Source organism: Peromyscus leucopus, chromosome 2 (genome assembly GCF_004664715.2).
Source record: "Peromyscus leucopus breed LL Stock chromosome 2, UCI_PerLeu_2.1, whole genome shotgun sequence".
Lineage (NCBI taxonomy): Eukaryota > Metazoa > Chordata > Mammalia > Rodentia > Cricetidae > Peromyscus > Peromyscus leucopus.
In genome coordinates this window covers 13675972-13683681 of record NC_051064.1, presented here as the reverse complement: position 1 = coordinate 13683681, position 7710 = coordinate 13675972, and the positions used below count along the sequence as shown (strand labels likewise).

Sequence of the window (7710 nt, the reverse complement as noted above, 5' to 3'; positions counted from 1 at the left end):
TTGACCAAATCATTATTATCATACAAACATTGACACATAAAATGAAACAATATAATCATAAGTTGACATGTAAAATTATCAGTCTTACTTGAAACTATCATTTTTATTTCCTCATTAAAAATGTTACAGACATGGGTGTCATTCCTGCATATATAAAATCATATTCTAGGCCAAGTCCTCAAAAGGAGGGTGCTTCAATTGCTGGTCCTTCTCTCTAGTCCCAATGTCCTGATTCTTCATTTTCAGAAGTTTAATAATGGGATGACAAGAATTCTTCAAAAATAATATTTCTTTGATCTGCATACTAATGCACAGCTGAATGCTAATCTCTAATATGAGTGTAGTAAGAAGTAAGGCCTTGGATGACAACTGGGTTAAGAGGGCTCTATCCTCATGAATGGTACTAATTCCCTTATAAAAGAGTCTCCTGGTAACTAGCTTAACCCTTCTATTTAGGAAAAAACATACAGCAGGAGCCATGAATTGGACACTTCCTAACAGAACCTAAATCTGCTGGTGCCTTGATCATGTGCTTTCCACTCTCTGAAAATGTAAAAAATAATTTTGTACACTTGATAAGCCACCCCGTCCCTAGCACTCTTGTGATCACAGTCCTAGTGGACTAAGACATACTCCATACGCTACACCCACACGTAGACTATGGTAACCACCATCTCAGAGAAAAGACAGCTATGTCCAAAATAAAAAAAATTTAAAAACCATAATCATGACATTTGAATTGAAAATGTGAACTTTTAAAAAATTCAATGCAGAAACTTTTTTATGACATTGTAGTGTATACAAATGTTCACTAAACTGGGGGAGAACTTAAAGTCAAAGAGTGGAGAGAGGAAGTCCTGTGTCCCTAGGTGATACCTTGGGAAGGAGGGGGAGAAGCAATGGGTTTCTAGAGCTTCATATGGCCCCACCCTGTGCATCTTGGTTTTAAGGGAACTGCCAGATACTTTTCATACCTGTTCTAAACATTTATTATATAACAGAATTATTTTACTGGCTCTGTAAAATCTAATAACAGTCACTATCAAATCTTTATCTTCCATTTGTTAAAAAAAAAAAAAAAAAAACCCACCTCCCTTACCCAAGTTTCCATCTAATTTAGTTTTACATGTTACAGTCTCAGAAAACACGAAAGGGCTTTCTATCTTTTCCATTCTCTTATCTTGGGTCATGAAACACATACTGCCAGCATGTAGGGTCAGCATGCAAAGTGGCTGTCTCTCCTCCATAAAGCAGGTCCATCCAGGACATTTCTGAGAGCGATAACATTAGACATCCAGTGGATATCTGTTGTGCTTTCCACATGTGTTCTACTTGTTCTATTCTTGGTGGGCAAGGGAGGAAATGCATGGAGATCTGAGGTCATCACATGAAGCTCCTCTCAGATAATTCAAATGGTTTAGAATTTGAATGTAAAATGTACCATAGGGGCCAGGAATTGAGAGATTGGATGCCAACTGAAGAGTTTTAGGGATGTGATTGGATTCTGAGGGCTCTGTTCTAACCAGTAGGTAGTTTTCTTACTGGATCTTTAATTTGGTTGCCTGACTAAGAAATGATAGGAAATATAAGGTATAGCCTAGTTACAGCAAATAGATCATTGGGGTAATGTCAAGGAATGATGAACCCATCTTAGAGCCCTTTATGTCACCTTTCTCTACTTTCTGCTGCCTTCCACAAGGTAAGGAACTCTACCTCTGCCACAAACTCCTCTACTCATTGTATTCTTCATTCACCTGGGCTTGAATCAAGATATCCTTCTGCTGCAAACTTGAGAACTCTAAGCTAAAATAAGCCCTTTCAAATATTACAGTTATTTCCCTCAGACAGTACAAATGTGTCCGGCTTTGAATATGACATACCCAATGGGGTCTTGGAATTGAGCATTTGGATGCCAACTAGAGAGTTTCAGAGATATGATTGGTTCTGAGGGCTCTGTTTTTGTCAGTGGGTAGCTTCCTCACACTGGATTCATAATTGGTTTCCTGACTGAGAAGTGATTGAATTTGTAAGAGTAAGGGAAAAAAACAAGTAAAAATAACTAACACAAAATGCAAACACTAAGAAAAGACGGATAACAAGCCCAGGGCAGCCATTGCCTGTCATTCCCTCCTTGGCTCATCTAGTATTTCTATTGTATTTGACCTTTAGGGAAGTCTAGAAAGCCATTGGGGATTAGATTATAAAGGCATTAATAACTATAGAGATTTGGTCTTTGTGTGCATAGCAAATTTTGTGATTTTTACTTTTTTAATTAAAAATGTTTTTCATACAATATATTCTGAAAATAGTATAGAATACTTAGTGAATTTGCATGGCATCCTTTCACAGGGTCCATGCTAATCTTCTCTGTATCCTTCCAATTTAGTAATGTGCTGTGGAGGTGAGCACTTGAAAATAGTAAATAGCACAAAATGTGTGATAATATGAGACTAACATTCTATCCAGCTTAAGAAAAACTGATCAGTCACCTGATGCATGTTAATGTGCTACTCTTTTCACAGGAGCTAATTTCTTATTTATGACAAATTGTATTGCCTTAGGCCAGTACTTAAAACCTCATTATAGTGAGTACTGGAATGCTATAGAAACAAAATAAAAGGAGTATTAACAATAAATATTGATTGCCGCCTAAATGAATGTGTGTGAACTCTATTGACTTTCAGGAAGACGGAGAAAGAAAGGCAAATAAACACACACACAGTGAGACAGAGGGACAGAGAGACAGAGACAGGGAGAGACAAAGAATTGATGGGGAGAAATGATCATATATTCTAATATCTTTGATGAAATGTACATGTCTTTGCAATTTCACTTGCATTCCAATTGTACTTTGTATTACATTATCTGGCTATTATTAATCATCTAGTACAAGCTGAAAGTTTATTACATATCAGGAGTAGATGTTCTTTTATTCATACTTTGTTGGAAAGTACGTAACCTGATATATAAGCACTCCTTATAATAGACTTATAATTTAAATCATTTTGTCTATAAATTACTGATATAGAATGATATATAAAATATAACAGAAAATTATTACATTTGGAAGCATAATTATTTTGGAAGTTATTTGGAAGTTGTCTTAGCCTTGGGGAGGAAAGGGTTTATTGTGCTCATGATTCCATATAACAGTTCATCATCAAAAGCAATAAGGGCCGGAACTCACACAGCTACCCATGGAATGGTGTTGCTTATAGCTGTCCCAAACTATGCTCATTGTCTTGTATTTTTTCAGTGTCAGTGGTTTTTCACTTAATGTCTGGGATTCGATTTCTATTACATATAGATATTATGTTCTGTGTATAAATTTATTCCTACATTTTCCCAGTCCTTGTTTCACATAGTTTGCAAGAGTAAACAAGCACAACCACAACCCATGGTGCTAGCAACTTCACATTCGCAATATTCCAGATTTACAAATTCCTCAGAACCAGATATGCAGCATAGGAGTTATCTCCCTTAATATTCTGCCTAAATCTTTCTCTTTTGAATCTACAAGGGTGAACCTAGTGAAGACTCCTAGTAATGGGGGATACAGAACCTGAATTGGCCATCTTCTGTAACTAGACAAGGCTTCCAATGATTGACTTGGACTCAGCCACAAAACCTTTAACTTACAATTTGTCCTTCCTGAAAGATGTGCTGAGGTAAAGACACTTCAGAACTGGTATGAGTTGCCAATGAATGTCTGGTCCACCTTGAGGTCCACTCCGTGAGAGAGATCCCATACCTGGGACTGCCTGGATAGACAGAAATCAGAGGCAGGATATCCTAGAGGCACGTGATAGAACCAAACATGACCAGGGAAAAGAATGTCAATACTGATTCCTAATGTTATTCTGCTATTCATAGCCCATTCATCATTAGAGAGATGTCAACCACCAACAGAGGTAAGCAGATGCAGAGACCCACAGCCAAACAATAGGTGGTGCTGGAGAAACTCCTCAAAGAGGGGGAAGAAGGTTGTGGGAGCCAGAGTGGTCAAGGACCCCACAAGAACAAAGAACACGTTTCGACTAAGCAAGGTTAATAGGTGCTCACAGAGACTGATGCACCAATCACAGAGCCTGTACAGGTCTACGCTAGGTGCTCTGCATACATACTATGGTTGTTTACCTTGAGATTTTTACTAGACTCCTAACAGTGTCTCTGACTCTTTTCCTGCTTGTGGAACCCTTTTCCAACTACTGAATACCTTGTCCAGCCTTGATATGAGAGTTTATACCCATTCTCACTGCATCTTCTTATGCCTGTTTGGTTGATATCCTTGGGAAGCCTGGTCTATTCTGAAGGGAAGTAGAGGAGCAGTGGATCTGGAGGAGAGGAGAAATTGGGTGGGGGGTGGGAGGAAGCACTGTAGTTGGGATGTACTGTATGAGAGAATAATAAGGAAGAAATCATCTCTTCCAAAACCGAATTCTCTTCAAAGGTACTTTCTATAATAAATTTTGAGGAAGTAAGCATGTATAAGGACCAATTTTAGAAAAAGAGAAGTAGCTTTGCTTTGATTAATTCAATTCTGTCCAATTTCAGTGGGGGTTCCTCCTTTTCATAAATGGGAAGGGCTACATTCCAAATCTCATAGTTGTACAAAAAAGGCTGGAGTAGTGTCTTGTTCTTTAAGGTTGTTCTCTGGTCTATTTCCTTACTTAAGAAGAATAAATGAAAAAAAAAAAAAACATTTCTCCTTACTGTCAATCTTGATTTTTGTGTAAACCAACACACACACACACACACACACACACACACACACGCAGCTCTCTTCTTCTTTTTATCTTAATCATATCCTCATCTTTTCCTAATTATTAACACCATATAGCCTATCACTTCCTTCATAGACATTTATGACAATGAAGCTTTAATGTTTCTCTAAGCCTTAACAGACAAGGAAACACTGACCATTTTCAGATGGAGATAAGAAGTAATATAAAATATCTGGAAAATGTAAGAAAACTCTATATTTTCAAGGCATTAGTCTTCTCTCATTTGCCAAAAAATAACTTACCACTGCTTATTAATGACACATTATCTTTAAAGTCATTGGCACTTGAAATTATATTTTCAATATAAATGTTATTATATTTAAACCCAATTTTATATTACATAAGCCTCTAGTAGCTCAGAAATCGTCTACCCTGATGCTTTAACTTATTCAAACTGAAAGTAAACAAGAAAAAGAAAGTTTCCAAATGACAATGCTGCATTTCTGAGGTATTTTTCAGTTTTTCTTGTGTGATAGTGATTAATGATCCCTGACTTTACTTGTCTTTTATCAAGTTCTTTCAGGTTCTGTTTTAGAAGTGAAGCTTAACCTTTCTCCTCTTGATCAAGGGTATGGGGAGCCTTCTGGATAATGACAGACTACAAATGAGAACCCGTGGAGATAAAGAGTTTGAAATTGTAAAGTGTATAGATAGGGTAAAAATAAACTCTTCTCAAATACTTGTTCTTCAGTGTCTGGGTCATTTCCTATGAGATATTTAAAAGTATCAACAAAACTTTTAAATAAAAATTTATTTAATCAAATACAATAATAAACCAGCCACTTGTGCATACAAATAAACATAAGAGATTTGAGCTGCATTCGCAGACAACAGGTTGTGGTTCAATTATCAGGGTAGTATAAGAATATTTAAAAAAACTGTACCTAATTTAGAGAAAAATAAATACATGAAAATTGAGCAGCATTTTACCTATACACAAAATATCTCTCTAGGAAGACTAGTTTGTTGTTCATAAGAAGTATTTTAATTTTTATAATATATCATTGTACTCTGGATTTCTGAAAGTGCCAGAACTTTCTATTTTTCTTCATGTATCTTTAACATGCATAAAAAGCATTGCAGATCCTGGCAACACCTGCTCCCTGTGCCCACTCTTACAGTACATTCCCTGCCTACATCCACAGGACTCAGAAAGTCACCACCATCTCGTGTGTGTGTGTGTGTGTGTGTGTGTGTGTGTGTGTGTGTGTGTGTGTGTGTGTTCATCAGAGTAGTTTAATAAAAAAATTTGTAATCTACAGAATTAATTTTTTATAACAAAACAAAACAAATGATTGTGGGAGACCAGCTCTTACTCTCCCTTTCCTTGAAGAAAGAGGGATAAGAGATTTAGATAGAAAGATAAAGGGGAGAGAAAAAGACAGAAACACAGGATAGCCCCGGGAGGGTTTGGATCCTAATCCAATGGCCCCTTCTGTCTCTTCTAAAGGAATGCCAAGGGGTGGAGCAAAAGACCCCTGGGACTTCCAGGGCACAGGGAAGAGAAGAGAAAAGAGAATGGAAGAACTAGATGGATAAGAACTTGAGAGGAACAAACTGAGATGGGGAAGAACTAGATTGAAGGGCTAGAAGAAAGGACTAGAGAAACGAGATGGAAGATGAGGAAGAGCCAGATGGGGAAGAACAAGATGAGGAAGAGCCAGATGAGAAAGAAGGAGATGGGAGAGGAGCTGATAGGGGAAAGAACTAGATAGGTGAGAATCTAGAAGGGACAGAACTAGATGAAGGAATTAAGATAGAACCTAGAGGGGACAGCAGATAGATATATAGAAAAATCAGTCAAGAAAAGAGCTAGACATGAGAGCAGAATAGAAGCTGTGTAGAGGGAGAACTATCACAGGATAATAAAGTGTATGAACTAAGGAGTTTCATGTACATAGATTCATTTCTTTTCATCAAAGATTAATTATGAGCTGGTTGTAGATTCTTCCCAGACCTTCCCAGGGACTATCAAGGGGCTGGACCCCCATAGTCCCCGATACCAGTCCAGTCCCATGCAGGCTCCACAGCCATTGATCCAACTTTCATGAGTTCCTTTTCTGAAGCATAGAAACTAATACTCTGGATTGAACAGAAGACAAGTCTTACACATTGTTGTTCTCCAGAACATTCCTTTGCTCTATTTGCTTCAAGTGCCTCAGCTAGGTCCAGTATGAAAAACATGGAATCATTCAATTTGTCTGGATTTCAAATAACTTTTTTTGGTTTAAAATCTAGTCATAGAAAAGCAGAGTGTTCAACTTTGAAGCCAAGTCTTAATCATTTCTAAGTTTTAATCAATCTATTGTACTTATTTTCTTTTTTCCCACTTAGTTACCATAGTAAACTGGGTTCGTTTATTATTCCTTATTATCTTATTTGTAATCTAGTCTGAAATTCAGCGTACCACCTCAAACCAAACCCTTAGTAAATTATAATAAGCTCTTATTAAAATTCCCTATTCTCTCCAGGGTTTTCCTACCAGTTTGGAAAATCTGTTTTTCCTGCTCTCAGAATGGAATTTAACTCTGCTTTGCTACTGTGCCCCACCACAGCCTAATTAGGAAGAGGGTATTTTTTCTTCCTACAGCTTCATACCACTGGGGTTCTAAAGGCCATGTGGTCTCATTTTAACCCTTCCAATCCATGATCCTTGTCTTCTCTAAGAACTTCCAGCTTTGAGTCTGTGTCAGCAAGTTATTTGGGTGATTAAACACCTTACCTGCACACTGGCAGTGGTTTTGCCCAAATCTTTGGATTTGGACATACAAATAAAATGCATGTAGAAACTGCAAATGGCTTGGTCAAGTGCCAGCTTTGTCTTCTCACTTAATGTGAACCCCAAACCATGAAAATGAGTAAAGAGTAAGACAACCATGCTGATAGCAAAAAATCCTTGATCCGGTAATTTTTATTGTCTACCAAG

The 7710-nt window shown here is 37.4% G+C and overlaps 1 non-coding gene across 1 annotated transcript; it reads right to left on the bottom strand.

Annotated features, from left to right (window-relative positions):
- Nucleotides 1-2304: 2304 nt before the first annotated feature.
- On the bottom strand, nucleotides 2305-2409 carry LOC114694625. Its single transcript, XR_003734727.1, has one exon. It is a non-coding gene; the product is annotated as a U6 spliceosomal RNA (small nuclear RNA).
- Between the last annotated feature and the right edge of the window lie 5301 nt (nucleotides 2410-7710).